The sequence below is a fragment of the Hemitrygon akajei genome, chromosome 23, assembly GCF_048418815.1.
Source record: "Hemitrygon akajei chromosome 23, sHemAka1.3, whole genome shotgun sequence".
Classification (NCBI taxonomy): domain Eukaryota; kingdom Metazoa; phylum Chordata; class Chondrichthyes; order Myliobatiformes; family Dasyatidae; genus Hemitrygon; species Hemitrygon akajei.
In genome coordinates this window covers 65549844-65569295 of record NC_133146.1, presented here as the reverse complement: position 1 = coordinate 65569295, position 19452 = coordinate 65549844, and the positions used below count along the sequence as shown (strand labels likewise).

Sequence of the window (19452 nt, the reverse complement as noted above, 5' to 3'; positions counted from 1 at the left end):
TTGTGTGTGTTGTTTGAATTTCCAGCATCTGCAGATTTCTTCGTGTTTACTTTTTCTACCAAAGTGCGTAACAATACACTTCCCAACACTGTTTTCCATCTGCCACTTTTTTGCCCATTTTCCTAATCTTAAGTCCTTCTGTAGCCTCTCTACTTTCTCAAAACTACCTGCCCCTCCACTTATCTTCATAATGTCTGCAAACTTGCAACAAAGCCTTCAATTCCATTATCAAAATCATTGACATTAATGTAAATAGAATCCGTCCCAACACTGGCCTCTGTGGAACACTACTAGTCACTGACAACCAACCAGAAAAGGCTCCCTTTATGCCACTTGTTATCTCCTGCCAATCAGCCACTCCTTTATCAATGCTAGAATATTCTCTAATACCATGGGCTTGGAGCTTGTTACGCAGCCTCATGTGTGGCACCTTGACAAAAGCCTTCTGAAAATCGAAGTACACAATAGCAACCAATTCTCCTTTGTCTATCCTGCTTGTTACTACTTCAAAGAATTCCAACAGATTTGTCAGCCAAGATTTTCCCTTGAGGAAACAATGCTGACCATGGCCTATTTCATCATGCACGTCCAAGTGCCATGAGACCTCAACCTTAATAATTGACTCCAACATCTTCCCAACCACAGAGGGAAGACAAATTGTCTCTGTTTTATTCTTTTGTACACCATTATTGCACATTGGTAAATTATTATTGTGTACATTTTTATTCTGTACTTTAGTTAAGTCTGCACGCTACTGTAATGAAAGAATTTCCCACTCAGGATCAATAAAGTATGAATTATTATTATTTTTAAAAATTCCTCTCTATCTCTGTTCTAAAAGGTCACTCCTCAATTTTGAGGCTGTGCCCTCTAGTTCTGGATACTCCCACCATAGGAAATGCCCTCTCCACATCCACCCTATCTAGTCCTTTCAACATTCAGTAGGTTTCAATGAGATCATCCCCCATTCTTCTAAATTCCAGTGAGTACAGGCCCAAAGCTGCCAAACACTCCTGATATGATAGTCCCTTCATTCCCAGAATCATCCTTGTGAACTTCTTTTGGACTCTCTCCAACACATCCTTTTCTGAGATGTGGCACAAAACTGTTGACAATACTCCAAATGCGGCCTGACTAGTGTCTCATGAAGATTCAGCATTATCTCCTTGCTTTTATATTCTATTCCCTTTGAAATAAATGCCATCATTGCATTTGCCTTCTTTACCACAGACTCAACCTGTAAATTAACCTCCCGTGAGTCTTGCACGAGGACTCATAAGTCCCTCTGCACTTCTGATGTTTGAATCTTCTCCCCATCTAGATAATAGTCCACACTACTGTTCCTTTTAATAAAATGCATTATCTTACATTTCGTAATACTGTATTCCATCCATCACTTTTTTGCCCATTGTTCCAATTTGTCTAAGCCTTGCTACAATTGTATTGCTTCCTCAGCACTACCTATCCCTCCACCTATCTTCGTATCATCTGCAAACTTTGCCACAAAGCCATCAATTCTATTATCCAAATCATTGACAAACTATGTGAAAAGAAGCGGTCCTAATACTGACCCCTGAGGAACACCACTAGTCACTGGCTACCAACCAGAAAAGGTCCTTTTTATTCCCACTCACTGCCTCCTGCCTTCCAGCCATTTCTCTATCCATGCCAGTATTGTTCTTGTTCTTTCTTCAGCCTCTCTCTCTTTTTGAAGAATGGAGTGATATTTGCAATTTTCCAGTTTTTCCAAAACAATTCCAGTATTCAGTGATTCTTGGAAAATCATTAATAATGCCTCCACAGTCTCTTCAGCCACCTCTTTCAGAAAGCTGGGTCATACACCATTTAGTCCATGTGACATATCTACCTTCAGACCTTTGAGATTCCCAAGAACCTTCTCCCTAGTAATGCTAACTTCACACACCTCATCACCCCTGATACCTGGAACTTCCACCATACTGCTCCACAGTGAAGACTGATGCAAAATTCTTATACAGTTCCTTGGCTATTTCATTGTCCCCCATTACTATGTCTCCAGCATCATTTTCCAATGGTCTGATATCCACTCTTGTCCCTCTTTTACACTTTGTTTCTGAAGAAACTGTTAATATCTTCTATATTATTGGCTAGCTTAGTTTTGTATTCCATCTTTGCATTCTTAGCTACTTTTTCAGTTGCATTCTATTGGTATTTAAAAGTTTCCCAATCTTCTAAATTCCCACCAATTTTTGCTCTATTATATGCCCTCTCTTTGGCTTTTATGTTGGCTTTGACTTCTCTTGTAAGCCACAATTGCACCACCTTTCCTTTAGAACACTTCTTTCTTTTTGGGGCGTATATATCCTGCGCCTTCTGAATTGCTTCCAGAAATCCCAGCCACCGCTGCTCTGTCACCATCCTGCCAGTGTTCTTTTCTAATCAATTCTGGCCAGCTCCTCTGTCATGGCTTTGTAATTCCTTTTATTCCACTGTAATACTGATACAGCTGACTTCAGCTTCACCCTCTCAAATTTAAGGGCGAATTTGATCACATTATGATCACTTGTCTCTAAGGGTTCTTTTACCTTAATCAATTCTGGTTCATTGCACAATACCTAATCCAGAATAGCCAATCCCCTAGTGGGTTCAACCACAAGCTGTTCAAAAAGCCATCTCATAAAAGTTCTAGAAGATCCCCCTCTTAGGATCCCTCACCAACATTATTTTCCCCATTTTACTTGCATATTGAAATCCCCCATGACAATTGTAACATTGCCCTTTTGGCGTGCATTTTCTTTCTCCCGTTGTAACTTTTTGACCATATCCTTACTACTGTTTGGATGTCTGTATATAACTCCATCAGGGTCTTTTTACCCTTGCTGTTCCTTAGCCTTGTTGTTCCTCCCAGAATAATTGAACACCTTCCAACCCTATGTCACCCCTTTCTAATGATTTGATTTCAATTTTTAGCAGCAGAGCAACGCCGTCCCCTCTGCCTTCCTGCCTGTCCTTTCAATACAATATGGATCCTTGGACATTAAGCTCCCACTTTAAGCTCTGACTCAGTGATGCCTACAACATTATACTTGCCAATTTGTAAATGTGCTACAAGTTCATTGACCTCATTCCATATACTGTACACATTCAAATGTAACAACTTTAGACTTGTATTCACCTTTTTCGATTTTGTCCGCCTTGCATTGCAACTTATCCTGTTGAATGCCCTGTCATCAGCCTTTTCTTGCTAGGGCTCTCACTATACATTGCCTCTGTTTGTAAACCAACTACCTCAGAAAGAATAAACTCATCTTGGGTTTCTGGCTGGGTACAGTTATCGATTAGGACTGACATTTTGATGACAAACTCCGTCTTTATCAGTGAAGATGCCTGGGCATGACTAGTCTGGTGGTATTTATACCCCCGTAGTCAGTCCCTCCCAATTGGTTAGTTCTCACCCGATCAGGTTTCCACTCTCCCACCTTCTTTACAATCGAATTCCAGTTCTTACTTCAAGCGAGACTTTCGTCTTTGTTAAAATTATTTTCCTCTAATTTCATTTCAATAGCTTCCTTTCCTTGGCAGTCCCAAAAGCCATTGGTGTGCACAGTAGTTCTGCGCCGTCAAAGGCAATCCTCTGGTTTAATTGTCATATATGCCAGGAAAGCATTAGATCCTTTTGGACCTACCTCATCTTCAGCACTATCACTCCAGTTCCCATCCCCCTGACAAATTAGTTAGTCCCACCTGAACAACTGTAGCCACCCTGCCTGTTAAGATATTGGACCTGCTCGGGTTCAGGTGTAACCCATCCCTTTCGTACAGGCCATGCCTTTCCCAGAAGAGATCCCAATGATCCATAAATCTGAACCCCTGTCTCCTCAGCCTTATATTTACCTACCAAGTCATCCTCTTCTTTTCCTGTCTGGCAGCAATCCAGAGTATCTACCCTGGGGATGCTTCTTCCTCAGCTTTCTACATCACTCCCTAAAATCTCTCCTCAGAACTTCCTCACCTTCTCTACCTATCTCATTGGTGCCAATATGTACCAAGACTTATAGCTGCTCATGTTCACCATCAGAATGCTATGGGCCTGACCCAAGACATTCCTGATCTTGGCACAGGGAAGCCACCTACCATCCTGGTGTCTCTATTGCGCCCACAGACCTTGTCTCTGTTCCTCTGACTAGGGAATCTTCTACCACCACTGCAGTCCCCTTCAGCTCTCTGCTCTTCTGAGCCACAGCACCAGACTCAGTGCCAGAGACCCAGTCACTGTGGCTTCCCCAGTAGGTCGGCCCCCTCAATAGTATCTAAAGTTATATCTGTATTATTGAGGTTAAGGGCCACAGATAAACTCTGCACTGTCTGTGCATTTCCCCTCTTTCCCCTGACAGTCATCCAGTTCTCTGACTCCTGCAACTTAGGAGTGACTATATTCCTGTAGCTCCTGCCTTTCACCTCCTCATTCTCCCGTATGAATCGAAAGTCATCAAGCTACAGTTCCATTTCCTTAATAAGTTCTCGCAGAAGCTGCAGCTCAGTGAGAACATATTAAGGAACTGGAGCTGCAGCTTGATGACCTTCTGATGAATACATTTGGTGTAGGTATGTTTATCTGGGAGAGTGGACGTCTCCCAGACTTCCCACATCCTACACACAGTATGCAACACTACCCCAGAGCCATTCTTACTATACTATGCACTAACAGATGAGGAATGAACAAATAAGAACAGAGAGAAAATAATAGACAAGCCAATCTACCTCACCCAAATCTGACCTTGCCTAAGCCTGATGAGCCAAAGCCATTTTTAAAACTGGCACACTCTAAAAGAATGGCTGCTCAGCTTGCACCTGAATTATTCTTATTGGCCCTTTCTAATTACTCCCTCTTAAGGATAGACAGCGAGGTGGTAAATTAGATTAGGCATTGGCTTTGTGGGAGAACCCAGAGAGTGTTAATAGATGTTGTCTCTCTGACTGGAGGCCTGTGACTAGTGGCATGCCACAGGGATCGATGTTGGGTCCTTTGCTGTTTGTCATCTATATCATTTATTTGGATGATAATGTGGTTAACTGGGTCAGCAAATTTACAGAAGACATGAAAGTTGAGGGCATAGTAGTGAGTGAGGAAGACTATTATAGCTTACAGAGGGATCTGCTTCAGCTGGAAGAATAAGCTGAAGAATGGCAGAAGGAATTTAATGCAGACAAGTGTGAGGTACTGCACTCCCTTAGGACCAACAGAGGAGTGTGGTATGTTACGTTCCCCAGTAACCGGGTGACTTACCAGCAAAGATAGATAGGTCCGCTGAAGCCTGATGCTACTATTTTCAAACGTTTTATTTATAAAGGGGCACAAACGTATGGTTAATACAAAACTTCAGATCATATACATCGTCAAAACTCAATCTAAAGCACAGGTGTAGTAATACTCAATCAAAAATGAGCTCTATCGTTGTCTAGGGGATACTGAGTCCAATTGGGTATAAGAGTCACTCAAAGTCTGCAGGCTTCCCTGTTTCGGGAACCGCTGGAATTTCACGTGTTGGAGAGAGAGAAAAGGAACACTTGCCCGTCATCCTTGCGAAGCAAATCCTTGCTGTTAGTTAAAGCGGTTTTCCCTTTTGGGTCCAGCCACAGACTCCCGATCCGGAATCTAACGCATGTGGCTTCCTTCAGAATGGCTTCCCGCTCTGACGGGAAGCACTTTCGTGTCTTCTTCATGTGTCTCCTTGGTGCGTCTGAGGCCCCGCCTCGGCAGCCCACCTTTTATCTGGACTGGCAAGGTTGTAGATGTCAATCAGGGTGGGGGTGAGGCAATCTTTCCCCCATCACCCATCTCACATTGCCCTTAGGGTTTGCACGTAGTCCAGTTCCTTATTCCACAAAGGTGTCTCCCAAGACAATGGCTATGTCCAAGGCTTTTGTCTTGCTGAGCGGCCAGCCCACATTCCAAACCATAAGGCTCTCTCTCTCTTGCGATTCTCACAAAGGAGGGGGCTGAGGTCATGACAGGTAGAACAAAGGGATCTGGGAATACAGGTCTGTAATTCATTTAAAGTGGTGTCACATGTAGGTAGGGTCATAAAGAAAGAAAACTTTTGGTACATTGGCCTTCATAAATCAATATATTGAGTATATGAACAACGCACACAAAATGCTGGAGGAACTCAGCAGGCCAGACAGCATCTATGGAAAAAAAGTACTGTTGACATTTTGGGCTGAGGCCTTTTGGCAGAACCATGGTTTTGTATACACACGATGATATGATGCGATTTTTCAAGATGTTGTCAGTGATACCCTGCTACTTAGGGTGGACTGTTTCAATCCACGCAATCAGGGGATTCACTTTAGATTCTACTTCTGTTCTTTTCTATTTTCTATTTTAACTTATTGATACAGGTCCTTCTGACCCATCCAGCCACGCCACCCAGCAACCCATCAATTTAACCTCTAGCCTAATCACAGGACAATTTACAAAGTCCTAGTAACCTACTAACCAGTAAGTCTATCGACTGTGTAAGAAACCAGGCACTTGTAGGAAACACACCTGTACAAACTTTCTTACAAAGGATGCCTGAATTGAACTCGGAACTGTAATGATATGAGTTTGTTTAAAACACAGAAAAAGCTGACATTCAAATAATATCATGAAAACATCTGGATCAGGGAAAAGAAAGTTTCGAAATTCAAAGCCTGCAGTTCATTGGCCTGGCTATGTCCACAGGTCTTCCTAATATACCGTGTGGTGTAAGGTCCCGGTCACAGTCTCCAGGTCAGAGGCTGGCCCTGGGGTTGGAGACCGGGGGGGGGGGGGGGGGCGGTGTGTGTGTGTGTGTGTGTGGTGGGTGGGTGGGTGGGGAAGAGATTGTTTTGCTGTTATTTGTTGAATGTTGATTGTATGTTGTTCTGCAGAACGCTGTGAGTATGCCATGTTAGCACTGGATGTGTGGTGATACGTGCAGGCTGGCCCCAGTGCATCCTCAGATTGTGTTGGTTGTTAATGCAAACATGCATTTTGCCATATGTTTTGATGTACATGTGATTAATGAACAAATCTAATCTAATCTAACACATTGAGCAGTGTGAAACAATGCTGGTAACTTTCTGCTAATAATTTCTACAAAGGGAGTTTAAAATTGTATCACACAACGCTTGTAACTTTCATCCTAATAATTTGTCCAAAGGGAGTTTAAAATTACAATGCACAGTGTGATTTAGTACAAGTTTTAAAAACGCTATACAGCTTTTGATCTCAGCTTAAGTTGCCTCTGTGGTAATATCTGATTTCCACTTAAATTAGCCAATGATTAAAAGGTATTCTCATCCAGATCAACATAAACTTCTGCAATCTTAATACAGAAAGGGCAGTTTCTTTTAAATGTATCCTGCATCGTCATGCCAATCTGTCAATCTTTATTTTGCAAAAAGAATTGTGTTGTGCTGTTTTGAAGAAAAGGTTGTCGATATTGATAACAAATAAATCTCACCCTCTTATTCCTTGGCAAGCAAAGAATGGCCATTTTCTATTAGAGTTCACTCAACCAGAGATGGTGCATCTTCCTGAGCAGCTGCAATTTGTCATTCCGCAGGGACGCTGAAAGGCAGTGTTGTTGACCTTGTACAGACCCTTTGTCTCACCCTACCAAGCAAACTGGTTCAGTCTGTTGGTGTGACAGTTTGAATTTTGTTTTGCTCTTGTGCCTCAGTACAAGCCACAGCGATGAGTCCCTACTCAGAAGGAGAAAACGATTGCTTGTCATTTTAATTACTGTGTCATGAACAGAAAATGCTGGAAATAACTAAAGAGAAAAGACATATTGGGTCTGCACATCTCATTGGATGTAAGGTTAAAAGCTAAACAAGGATTTTCATAATAAAAAAGAAAATCATTTTGCATGTTTAGCATGATTTTCACTACATCATAAAGCATTCTTGATTAGTCAGAGCATGAAGGGATAAGAAGAGAAGGAAGGAAATTGGGGCTGAGAGGGAAAATGGATCAACCATGATGAAATGGTCTAACAGACTTGATGGGCTAAATACCGGGTAGCCTAATTTTACTCCTATATCTTATTTAGTGAAATGAGTTGTTTTGCATCAACAACCAACACACTCTGAGGACTGTGCTGGAGGCAGCCCACAAGTGTCACCATGTTTCTGATACCAACATAACATGCCCACCACCCACTGACCCTAACCGTATGTCTTTGGACTGTGGGAGGTTACGAGAAGAATGTACAGATAGTGGCAGAAATTGAACCCAAATGGCGATTGCTGGTGTTATAAAGCGATTGCGCTAACTGTGCCACCTGTGAACATTCAGCAGGCCAGGTAGCATCTAGGGAAAGAGAGATAGAGTGATAGAAATTCACGTAATATTTAAAAGGCATTTGTTCGAGCACATGAACAGGTGGGAAATGATGGATATAGACCATGTACAGGCAGATATGCAGTTTAAGTTGGCTTTACATTCAGCACAGATCTCACAGGTCAAAGGATGTGTTCCTGTGCATCCTTTTCCATGTTCTGTGTTCTCACAATTTCTGTTCTTATTTCAGATTTCTAGCATCTTTAGATTTTTTTAAAAAAAATTTAATTCACTTATGATAATTACGATTGAGGGATGAAAATCTGATTTTATTTACATTCACCTGATAAAGCAACTTCCTGCTCATTAAGACAGAATCTCCAACTGTGTCACATTACCACAGCACCACACTGGAGCATTTTCCTCAATTTCTGTGTACAAGAGATCATTGTGGACTTCAGGCATGCTAGGAGCCACACTCATGTCCCCATCTACATCAACAGAGCTGTCATGGGGCATGTACCAAGTTTCAGATTCCTTGGTGTCCACATTTCCAAGGTTCTCCCCTGGTCCCTGAACTCCTCCATCCAGATCAAAAAGGCACACCAGCACCTTTATTTCCTGTGGAGCATCAAGAAAGCTCACCTCTGTCTCAGGATACTGACAGACTTTTACCACTGTACCATTGAGAGCATACTCACCAACAGCATTTTAGTGTGGTATGGCAATTGTCCCGTATCAGACCATAAAGCACTCCAGTGTGTGGTGAAAACTGCCCAGTGGGTTATTGGCACCCAATTGCCCACCATTGAGAACATCTACCATAAACGCTGACTGGGCAGGGCAAAAAGCATTATCAAGGATGCATCTCACCCTAACCATGGACTTTTTACTCTCCTTCCATCCAGTAGACACTACAGGAGCCTCCGGTCATGCACCAGCAGGCACAGGAAGAGCTTCTTCCCTGAGGCTGTGACCCTGTTGAACCTCACATACAGAGCTAAGCAGTATTGCACCAATATTGTACTGTCTCAGTACTTTTATATTTGTGTGCTGTAGCACTTACTTTTTATTTGTAATTATTTTGTAAATAACACTATGCTTTGCATTTCTGGTTAAATGCTCATTGCATTTCATTGGCTTTGTATCTGTACTCGGTACAATGACAGTAAAGTTGAATCTAATCTAATCCAACTCAGATACAAAGGTATTGATAGCCGCTGTTCTCTCTGAATTATCAACTGGGATCGGACTGCTGAACCCTTGCCCACTGGGATCAGACTGCTGAACCAACTACGTTTCTCAGATTCCCTTCCCAATGGTGCTGCCCTGTTCCTGAATTCTTAATTTTTCGTTATTGATACTTTAGCATTGTTTTGAAAACTACCTCAATTTACACTACCATACTTTGCATCATTCTGTTGTTTTTGGTGCTCATCATTTATTGATTGGTTTAGTACCTTGTATGCTGTATGGAAAAACTTCATACCAGCAAGGAATTTTATTGCATCATGGGGTACATGATTATAAACCAATCACAATACCGTCAGAGGTGAGTAACATCAGGCAAGATGCAAATATGGAGTAATTCCTGAATCCACACAGAGGCTTAGATTAAGTTTATCACCATTAATCTTAAAACAGATTAAAATGAAAACATTAATTATGGCTGACGGGAAAATCTAGACATCTTGTCGTCTAAGGGCTTCCTCTGGGAAAGGTAAGTTCCTCCATGGGACCAATAGAAAAAACATTGATTATAATGGCAAGTTTGTTCTCAATTATAGTTAGATTTGTTACTAAAGCTTGTTACTAAACCCTTGAATAGACATAACAACTAGACTTCTACTATCTAAAGATAAAATGAAGCCCAAACTGATTTGCAATTTAACGACCCATTGATTATCTCTACCATACACCAGTCTCTACTGACATCTGAGTGACTTTTAACAAAACATTTGCTTCCTAATATCCATTAATTGTTTCCTCAAGATCATCCCATTGTGGCTGAACCTCTTAAACAAAAACCAAGTGTCTCGATCCAAATGAGGTATAGCATTTCCTTCTTCATTGACAAAATGCAAATTCTGATCATTTACATGGGAGCATTTTGTTATTGCCTTTATCACATTATCTCTTTCAACATAATCTCAGCAGCTGTAACTCAAATACCAAACAACAACGTGCCACAGGACCGCAATGAAGAGCAAAGGCCCTATAATCATTCCACATTAATTCCAGATCAGGTAACATACAGCCAGAAGTATCACAAAGGCATTCCCAGTTCTTGCTCAGAATGAGAAAACCATTTATGAGACTGATTTAGGCTGTCTACAGAAATGACCTCCTGGATTTACACATGAAAGTCTTCCATCTTGAGGTACTTTTCAGTTATTTAATATAAGTATCATCCAGTTTAGTTTTGAGCTAGGACTAGGCATGATTCAATCCAAATTAGCCAGGCTGCCGAAGAAAAAACATTTTAATTTGAAGGTCGTATAGTACAAAGGCTGCCTCTGGCGTCCTCGGAGTCCAGAGTGCTCAGCATATTGTTGGCTTGAGTAAACACTGGTAAGTGATAACCCAGCATATGTTCGAAATTTAGGAGTTGCTTTTGCTATTAAACTATGTATATAAAACTAATTCATGACATAAAAGCAGAGAAGTTATGGTGATTTTTATATCCATAGTAGTGCCAATGTGGCAACTCACCTGTGACATAACTGCAAGTGGAAACTGTACATTCTGTTTATCCAGAGCAACACACACAAAATGCTGGAGGATCACAGCAGGCCAGGCAGTGTCTACAGCCAGAGCAACACACACAAACTGCTGGAGGAACTCAACAGGTCAGGCAGCATCTATGGAAAAGAGTACAGTTGACATTTCAGCCTGAAACCCTTCATCAGGACAGATTTTCTCTTGTTTGTGTTTCCATCCATCCATGAATTTATCTGAAGGGCTGTTACTGCTATTTTTAGTTGGTGTAAATTCATAGTTTTCCTGAAATCTGAGGAGGAATTTATTAACCAACAACCACGTAACAGCAGTGAGATAGGACGAGAAATGCATTTACTTTTATTTTTTTCTGTCACGTTTGGGATCCCATCCTCATTGTGTCAGCATTCATCACCCACCCTGAAGCCTTGTCTTTGTTGAGCTGGTGGTGCCTTTTTGAACGACTGCAATCCTTCTTGTGAAGGTAACTTCCACAGTGTTGTTTACACTGCAATGTTGAATGTGCACAATTTATTTCCAACTCTGAACAACTTGATGGAAAAGCTACAGGTAGATAGGGTTGTAAAGAGAGTAAAGAGAACTTCATAAACCAGAGCATTGAGTCCAGGAGTTGAGATGTTTACATTGATGCTGGTGAAGCTAAATTTGGAGTGTTGTGTGCAGTTCTGGTCACCCACCTACAGGAAAGTTATCAGTAAGTTTGAAAGTGCAGAGAAAATTTACTATAATGTTTCCAGGACTTGAGTTACAGGGGATGGTTAAATAGATTAGGACTTTATGCACTAGAGTGCAGGACAATGAATGGAGATTTGACATCTGAGCAGGAAGGTTTGTTAATTCTGCACGGTGGGGTTTAAACTGCAGCTTCAGGGGGATGGGAACCAGAGTGCCGGAACAGTTAATGGAGAGGTTGTGGAGGAAGTTGCTGGTACAACCTCAGACAATCGCAATGCAAGATGTATCATGGGAAAGGCTGATGAAGATGAAGTAGGTGCTTTACAATTGGATGCAATGTGTAGTGAGGAGAGGCTGATGATAGGGCAAAATTGCAGTCAACAGGATGAGTTGCAACGTAAAAGGCAGACAAAATCAAAAGGGTGAAAACAGGACTGAAGGTGTTATATTTGAATGTGTGCAGCATACAGAATAAGGTCGATGAACTTGCACTACGCTGCAGATTGGCAGGTATGATGTTGTTAGCATCACTAAATCATGACTGAAAGAAGAATATAGCTGAGAACTGAATGTCCAAGGATCCACATCGTATTGAAAGGACAGGCAGGAAGGAAGAGGGGGTGGCGTTGTTCTGATGGTAAAAAATGAAATCAGATCATTGGGTGAAGCTTAGGAAGATCTTGGTGCCTAACAGCGACTCGTTCGATTGTATCTTCAGAAGTAGCTTTAATTTTTATCTTTTTCATGTCTTTTTTTCCTTTTCAAGGTTCTTTTGAAGACCATGACCTGGAGTTACACGCTGACTTTGGTTCTTTGTGGAAATGGGACCCGCTCTCGGGACCTCATGACTGGCTGCATTTTGATGTGCCGAGGATGCAGCCTGCAAGACTATTGCACCTTCAGGGTGCCAGATTTTCGTGGCTCTGGAGGCGGGCGTATTTAAGGCCAGTGCTGCCTTCACCTGATGCATTGTGGAAGACAAAAGATCGAAAGCAGCGAGCTGGCTGCTGGCTATGTGCCCAGAGACCTGAGTTCTTTGGGCACAGAGCTCAAAAGAAGCAACACAACAGACTTCTAATACCATAAATCAGCAAGTTGCTTTGTTATGTCTTCCCTCTCGCTGTGAAATGGGGACACCTCTTTTTCCCTTATTAGGGAGAGAGAGCCTGTGGTATGTCAAATACTGGATGAGTGAGTACTCTTTGGGTTACTGCAAGACTGTGTCTTTACTGAAGCAACACACACAAAATGCTGGTGGAATGCAGCAGGCTAGGCAGCATCTATAGGGAGAAGCACTGTCGATGTTTCAGGCCAAGACCCTTCGTCAGGACTAACTGAAAGGAAAGATGTTAAGAGATTTGAAAGTGGGAGGAGGAGGGGGAGATCCAAAATGATAGGAGAAGACCGGAGGGGGAGGGATGAAGCCAACAGCTGGATAGGTGATTGGCAAAAGGGATACAGAGCTGGAGAAAGGAAAGGATCATGGGATTGGAGGCCTAGGGAGAAAGAAAGGGGGAGGGAAGCACCAGAGGGAGATGGAGAACAGGCAAGGAGTGATGGGCAGAGAGAGGATAAAAAGGAGGGGGAATAAATAAATAAATAAATGGATGGTGTGGAGGGCTATCAGAAGTTACAGCAGGACATTGATAGGATGCAAAACTGGGCTGAGAAATAGCAGATGGAGTTCAACCCAGATAAGAGTGAAGTGGTTCATTTTGGTAGGTCAAATATGATGGCAGAATATAGTATTAATGGTAAGACTCTTGACAATGTGGAGGATCAGAGGGATCTTGGGGTTTGAGTCCATAGGTCGCTCAAAGCAGCTGCGCAGGTTGATTCTGTGGTTAAGGCATATGGTGTATTGTCCTTCATCAATCATAGAAATGAATTTAGGAGCCAAGAGGTAATGTTGCAGCTATATAGGTCCCTGGCCAGACCCCATTTGGAGTACTGTGCTCAGTTCTGGTTGCCTCACTACAGGAAGGATGTGGAAACCATAGAAAGGGTGCAGAGGAGATTTTCAAGGATGTTGCCTGAATTGGGGAGTATGCCTAATGAGAATAGGCTGAGTGAACTCGGCCTTTTCTCCTTGGAGTGATAGGGATGGTAGTCTCCAACCTGATGGCATGAACATTGATTTCTCTAATTTCCGTTAATGCCCCTCCTCCCCTTTCTACCCATCCCTGGTTTATTTATTTCCCCCCTCCTTTTTTCCTCTCTCTGCCCATCACTCTTTGCCTGTTCTCCGTCTCCCTCTGGTGCTCCCCTTCCCCTTTCTTTCTCCCTAGGCCTCCCATCCCATGATCCTTTCCCTTCTGCAGCTCTGTATCCCTTTTGCCAATCACCTTTCCAGCTCTTAGCTTCACCCCTCCCCCTCCTGTCTTCTCCTATCATTTCAGATTTCCCCCTCCCCCTCCTACTTTCAAATCTCTTATTATCTTTTCTTTCAGTTAGTCCTGACGAAGGGTCTCGGCCCAAAATGTCGACAGTGCTTCTTCCTATAGATGCTGTCTGGCCTGCTGCGTTCCACCAGCATTTTGTGTGTATTGCTTGAATTTCCAGCATCTGCAGATTTCCTTGTGTCTGTGTCTTTAAGGAACTCATTACGTCATCAGCTGGCCCCTTCAAACTCTCTACCAATTGCTGTTTTATTATGTCATCAGAGCACTGCCACTCATCCAGCATTTGAGAGGTCTGTGTTTAAGAAGGCATATGGTGTATTTGCCTGAATCAATCGTGGAATTGAATTTAGGAGCTGAGAGGTAATGTTGCAGCTATATAGGACCCTGGTCAGACCCCACTTGGAATACTGTGCATAGTTCTGGTTGCCTCACTATAGGAAGGATGTGGAAACTATAGAAAGGGTGCAGAGGAGATTTACAAGGATGTTGCCTGAATTGGGGAGCATGCCTTATGAGAAAAGGTTGAGTGAATTCGACCTTGGAGCGAAGGAGGACGCGAGGTGACCTGATAGAGGTGTACAAGATGATGAGAGGCATTGATCGTGTGAATAGTCAGAGGCTTTTTCCCAGGGCTGACATGATTGCCACAAGACGACACAGGTTTAAGGTGCTGGGGAGTAGGTACAGAGGAGATGTCGGGGTATGTTTTTTACTCAGAGTGGTGAGTGCGTGGAATGGGCTGCCGGTGACGGTGGTGGAGACAGATACGATAGGGTCTTTTAAAAGGCTTTTAGATAGGTACATGGAGCTTAGAAAAATAGAGGGCTATAGGTAAGCCTAGTATTTTCTAAGATAGGGACATGTTCGTCACAACCTTGTGGGCCGAAGCACCTATATTGTGCTGTAGGTTTTCTATGTTTCTATATCTGCTTCGCCCAAGTTTCATATTCCTTCACCCCCTCAGGGTTGGATGTTATTCTTGAGAACATTCTCAGCCTATGATAACTGGGACTTTGCAGTTGGGCACATGGCCTGGTAGGTAAGGGTTGATACCAATTCAGCATGCTCACCCATCGCTAGAGAACTCATTAGATCTTCCAAATCAAACCACTCTTTCCCCTTGTTCTGCAGAAATGAGAGCAATTAGTATTTGAAGTCTCTGCCCCCAGCTACAGGAAACTCAGCTTCCAATTCTGCACGCTCGCGAACACTCCCCTCCTCCTGGAAAGTAAGAACAGTCATGGTCTCCCCTCACCTGGGACCCCAGTATTACCAAACAGTTCCACTGCCATTACGTCAAAACTAATCTGAACTAAAACGAAGTCTTTGCTCGCCATTTTATCGAACCTCAACTCCATGATCTTAAAGCATGTTCCTAATGCTTTAATGGTACTTAAAGTTTGAATAAACAATTCATTGTGGCTATGAATGTCTACCCCACTCAATACACATGTTTTCGTTACCAGTAACCCTGTGGATTTACACCATCGCTCAACTCTGGCGGTGTCCAAAACCACGTATCTTAATCACTTTACCAGATAATAGCTTAACACAGGCTTAGGGCGATCACACAGCATCCAACAAAATTGATCCCGGACAATACCCCCATAAATGAAATCCTGCTGGTTTCCTTGGCTGCGTAAGTCTAGGGAATACATCCTCCAGTCTCGCTAAACAATGAGATTGAGATGGCTCTCCCATCCCACATCCTGGTTTGTGTGGATGCTGTGTAATTTGTTACTCTGTTATAACTTGTTTCAAAGAAATAACAGACAGCTTATGATTAAAGGAATTATATTTATGAATCTTAACTAAAGTGTTAGTAAAGAAATGAAAGAAAAAAAACAAGGGCCCATTATAACTATGCAGTCAAATGTGCACAAGTTGGAGCTCAACTCTTCCAAAAGTCATATTCTCCGATCCTCAGTCAATCTCAGCACCTGCTCCATTGAATCACGGTTCCCACTGGGTTGAATCCTACAACCGGTTCTCTCAAGTGTCTTCCTGCTTCATCTCCCGCCGAATGAAGGACCCAGCTTACATTCCAAAGCACCTGTTATCTCCACCCATAACCCAAACACTGCTTCTACAGAAAGACCATTGTGTTAGCAGTGAAAACTAAACCTTTCCCTGGGTGTTACATATACTTAGGGCAGAGATTGATAGATTCATGATTGGTCAGCGTATGAAAGGATATTGGGAGAAGAAAGGAGGAGATTAGGGTTGAGAGGGAAGTTGGAACAGCCGTGATGAAATGGCGGAGCAGGCTCAATGGGTCAAACACCCTTGTTCTGTCTTATGACTTAATGACTCCAGTGATGTCAGTTAAAGCTGATCAGTCCTAATTATGACTTGATTTTATGTTTAAAAAAATAGAAGAGTAGGTGAGAACCATTCAGAATATCATTAATAGGGCAAAACATTAGCCTGATTATTATGTACTTACTCGCTGTGCTTGTCCTTCTTGGTAGTAGAGGTTGTGGGTTTGAGAGATGTTGTAGGCATAGCCTGGGTGAGTGACTGCAGTGTATTTTGTCACAGATGATGGAGGAATTAATGTTTCTGGTGTTTGTTGGGATGCTAACCAAACAGGCTGGTATGGAGCTTCTAGAGCAGGGGATAACAACATGTGGCCCATGGACTCTTTGCTTAATTAGACCATAAGACCATAAGATATAGGAGCAGGAGTAGGCCATTTGGCCCATCGAATCTGCTCCGCCATTCGATCGTGGCCTGATCCAATTCTTCCATTCATCTCCACTCCCCTGCCTTCTTCCCATACCCTCTCATGCCTTGGCTAATCAAGAACCTATCTATCTCTGCATTAAATGCAACAAATGGCTTAGCTTCCATAGCCACTTGCAGCAACAAATTCCACAGATTTACCACCACCTGACTAAAGTAATGTCTCTGTATCTCTGTTCTAAATGGACGCCCTTCAATCCTGAAATTGTGCCCTCTTGTCCTAGACACCCCTACCATGGGAAATGACTTTGCCATATCTAATCTGTTCAGGCCTTTTAACATTTGGAATGTTTCTATGAGATCCCCCCTCATTCTCCTGAACTCCAGGGAATACAGCCCAAGAGCTACCAGACGTTCTTCATATGGTAACTATTTCATTGCTGGAATCATTCTCCTGAATCTTCTCTGAACCCTCTCCAATGTCAATATATCCTTTCTAAAATAAGGAGCCCAAAACTGAACACAGTGGTATTGGTCCATAGCATAAAAAAAGGTTGGAAGTCCCTGTTCTAGAGCATTGGTGGTCTTCCACTCATTTGGGCAGGGGTGAAATCTTCCTTCATATTTGTGATTTATGCCTCAGAGATTATGGAAAAGCCCTGGAGTGTCATGAGGTGAGTTCTTACCAGTGGATGACCGAGTTCTGACCTTCTCTTAGAGCCATAATATTTATGCTGTTCTTCCTGATGATTTTCTGGTGAACAGTTAGGGTATTGATTGTGAAAAACATAAACCTGGTAATGCTGTTGAATGTCAAAGGTAAGAGCTTAGACTTTAGTCTGAAAGTGATTTTCCATGTATTGTCACATGCTGGAATGTCGTCTAGGTTGTGCTACACTCAGACCCGGACTGCTTCATTTACTGGGAAGTTGCAAATGGAATTTAACATCCTTATTTTTGACCATTGATGAAGCAGTTGAAGGCGGTTATGTTTAGAACACAGTTCGAAGGAATTCCTACAGTGATGTCTTGATTCTCAGATGATTGACTTCCAATAACCACAAACATATTTCTTACTGAGAAGTATCACTCCAACTCCGAGAGTATTTTTCCTTTGCTTCTAATCAGGAAAAGCTATTTCTGTTTTCATGTTCAAGGTGACATTTGCTTGGAAACTCATTCCCAGGTCAGTAGGGCAAAATGCTGTCACCTCATAATCTGAACAGTGAGCCCATTATCATTAGCATTCATTCAGTACACATCACACTACAATGAGACTATTGGTTCTGGCTTTACAATAATAGAAGTCAATTTCTATGGAATCCTAACTGTGATGTAAGAGTGCATGAAAAGAATCCAAATCTGATTTGCATGAGGGATATCTTTCAAAGATCTGGGGTTGTATCTAAAATAGCTGACAGAAAATTAAGCAGCCAAGTTTAAATACGCTGTGATCTCATGGTGATTGCTTGCTGACTTTTGGATTCAGGATTTTGCCTCTTTGTGCTTGAGTTCCCAATCTGTGCATGCCCTCTGTCCCTGACATTGCATTATTCCCTCAGTACTAGACAAGAGAGTCATCGTACATTGATGAAAATGTAATGTTTAATTATCTTCATAAAGAGAATTAGTGTTGAGAATTTAGTTCACCTTATAATTACATTACAACCTGTAATTTTGGTAATGGCTTGGTTTGTTGTATTATTCCTCCTAGTCCACTGTAAAGCAGCTGAGGATTAAGCTAGGCTAGACTGTAGTATCTGAATAGACATAGTCCAGCTGAGCAGCGTGCTATGCCTTCAAGAGCTGAAGAATAAGAGAAACAAGAAATGTGATTGACTACTGTTAGTATAAAATGGTCTTCTAAATAATAGAAACATAGGCATCAGGAGCAGGAATAGGCTATTTGGTCCTTCAGAATCATTACCCATCATCCACAGACAGAATCATGTTCCAGCTTTCTCTTTGTATTAAGAACAATATCTCACTCCTCCTTGAATATATTTAACAATATGACTTCAATAGTTTTCTGTTTAAGAGCATTCTATAGTTTGACTTCTTTCTGGATAAAGAAATAGCTCATCTCAGTCTTAAGTGGCTCAGACTGTATTTTCATGACTTTGGACTCACTAACCATTGCAAATGCCCTTCCTTCATCAAATCACTCTAATGCTGTTGAGTTGAAGAGGATACTTTGAGATCTACTCTCATTCTACTGAATATAACCCTAATTGACTCAACTTTGCTTCAGCATGTAGATATTAAGAAAGAGGATGTCAGGAGCTTTTGGAAAGCATCAAGTTGGATAAGTCACCAGGATCCGACAAGATGTACCCCAGGCTACTGTGGGAGGCGAGGGAAGAGATTGCCGAGCCTCTGGCGATGATCTTTGCATCATCAATGGGGATGGAGAGGTTCCGGAGGATTAGGAGGTTGCGGATGTTGTTCCCTTATTCAAGAAAGGGGGTAGAGATAGCCCAGGAAATTATAGACCAGTGAATCTTACCTCAGTGGTTGGTAAGTTGAGGGAGAAGATCCTGAGAGGCAGGATTTATGAACATTTGGAGAGGTATAATATACTTATGAATAGTCAGCATGGCTTTGTGAAAAGCAAGTCATGCCTTACGAGCCTGGTTGAATTTCTTGAGGATGTGACTAAAC

At 42.2% G+C, this 19452-nt stretch overlaps 1 long non-coding RNA gene across 2 annotated transcripts in view; it reads right to left on the bottom strand.

The window, feature by feature from the left end:
• Positions 1 to 19452, bottom strand: part of LOC140715515 (uncharacterized) — a 210327-nt gene that overhangs the window by 64528 nt on the left and 126347 nt on the right. The window contains exons 3-4 of one of the 2 annotated variants that reach the window (XR_012096148.1): positions 11003 to 11151; positions 5336 to 6023 (exon numbers count right to left, since the gene is read on the bottom strand). The exons of the other annotated variant lie outside the window; for it this stretch is intronic. This is a non-coding gene — a long non-coding RNA (uncharacterized lncRNA). Of the gene's footprint in view, positions 1 to 5335; positions 6024 to 11002; positions 11152 to 19452 lie in introns of those variants that run through there. 2 annotated transcript variants of the gene reach the window in all.